The 1,487-nt window shown below is 70.3% G+C and overlaps 1 protein-coding gene across 4 annotated transcripts in view; it reads left to right on the top strand.

Moving 5' to 3' along the window:
• Positions 1–6: 6 nt before the first annotated feature.
• The window catches only part of PTCH1 (patched 1), a 65,895-nt gene continuing 64,414 nt past the window's right edge, over positions 7–1,487 (top strand). For 2 of the 4 annotated variants that reach the window (XR_004746103.1, XM_035309715.1), the window contains exon 1: positions 1,329–1,456. The gene's annotated coding sequence lies outside the window, so the exon portion shown is untranslated. Of the gene's footprint in view, positions 169–783; positions 828–1,263; positions 1,457–1,487 lie in introns of those variants that run through there. The other 2 variants (XM_035309716.1, XM_035309717.1) reach the window with 2 other exon arrangements.

Below are 1,487 nucleotides of genomic sequence, written 5' to 3'. Positions count from 1 at the left end.
ACCAGCAGCAGCGCGGGCGGCGGCGGCCACCCCGGCCGGGCGGCGAGGAGCGGCGGCGGCAGGCGGCGGAGGACGGGAGGCAGCCGGCGCGCCGCGGCGCCCGACCGGGAGTATCTGCAGCGGCCGAGCTACTGCGATGCGGCGTTCGCCCTGGAGCAGATCGCAAAGGTGCTTTCCCTTCTCTCCCTCTTTTTCCCCCCGGAGCGGAGCGCGAGCGCCAGCGTTAGTTTTTCGGCGGGGGAGGGGGTGGCGTGCTTTCTCGCGGGGGTGGAAGGAGGAGATGGAAACCCAACAGCCACCAATAAAATGCTGGGAAAAAAGAGAGGGACGTCTGTGACTCTTTCGTGCGGGAGAGAGTGCCCTCCTTCCCTTCCTGCCTCCCCGCCCGTGCCTGCTCTGCCGCGCTGCGCTCGGGCGGCCGGCACGGCTCTTGGTGCGCTCTCCGGAGCAGGCTCCGCCGCTCCCCCGCCGCTTCCTCTCCTCCTCCCCGGCCCCTCGCAGCACCCCGGCCGGCACGGCACGGCACGGGGGGGAGAGAGCGAGCGGCCGCTTTCCTGGCAGAAGGCGTGCTTTTGTCAAGCCCTCCGCCGGGCGTACGAAACGCCGGCGCTGCCCCCGGAGGAGGGGGGTCCCGGGGCGGAGGCAGCTCGTAGCGCCTTCCTCCCCCAGCCGGCCGGGGGGCTGCGGGAGAGCCCCGGCTCGGGCCGGGAGGGGATGGAGCTGGCCGCCGGCCCCTGCGAGCCAAAAAATGCTGGGAGCAGACAGCCCCGGGAGGCTGCCGGGCCGCGGGGATCGCCTCGTTTTCAGGGAGCGGATCTGCGGGCTTTGTAAGAAGGGGAAAGGGGGAAGAGAGGAGGAAAAAAAATCCATGTGGCTGCCCTCTTCCGTTCACAAACATTGCCGTGACTTACAGATGGCCGCTCTACTTCCTAATTCAGCTCACACAGCGTCTCCCAGCTCTGTGGCAGCGAGCTGCTGCTGATCTCGCAGCGCTGCTCACCACGTGGGTCCTGCCTCCGACACCGCTCCGTGATAGCAGCCGGCAGCGGGCCGGGGGCGGGGGGCGGCAGCCGGCTGCCTGCTGTCGGCCGGGCTCGCCGCCCCGGGCCCTGCGGGGTCTGAGCGGGGGATCCCTGCCCGGGGGAGGGCGGCGGGCGGCTCCCCCCGCTCCAGGCGGGGCTGGGGCGGCGCTGCCCCGGGGCTCCGGGGGGCGAGCGGTGCCGGTGCCGCCCCGGTACCGACTGACCTCTTCTTGCCTTGCAGGGGAGAGCGACCGGGAGGAAGGCGCCGCTGTGGCTGCGAGCAAAGTTTCAGAGACTGCTCTTTAAACTGGGCTGCTACATTCAAAAGAACTGCGGCAAGTTTCTGGTGGTCGGCCTCCTCATTTTCGGGGCGTTCGCTGTCGGATTACGGGCCGCCAACCTCGAGACCAACGTGGAGGAGCTGTGGGTGGAAGGTAAGCCGCCGGGACGCGGACGCGGACCCCG

This window comes from Oxyura jamaicensis, chromosome Z (assembly GCF_011077185.1).
Source record: "Oxyura jamaicensis isolate SHBP4307 breed ruddy duck chromosome Z, BPBGC_Ojam_1.0, whole genome shotgun sequence".
Taxonomy (NCBI): Eukaryota; Metazoa; Chordata; class Aves; order Anseriformes; family Anatidae; genus Oxyura; species Oxyura jamaicensis.
The sequence above is the reverse complement of the archived record's forward strand: the minus strand, read 5'-3'. Positions and strand labels throughout refer to the sequence as shown.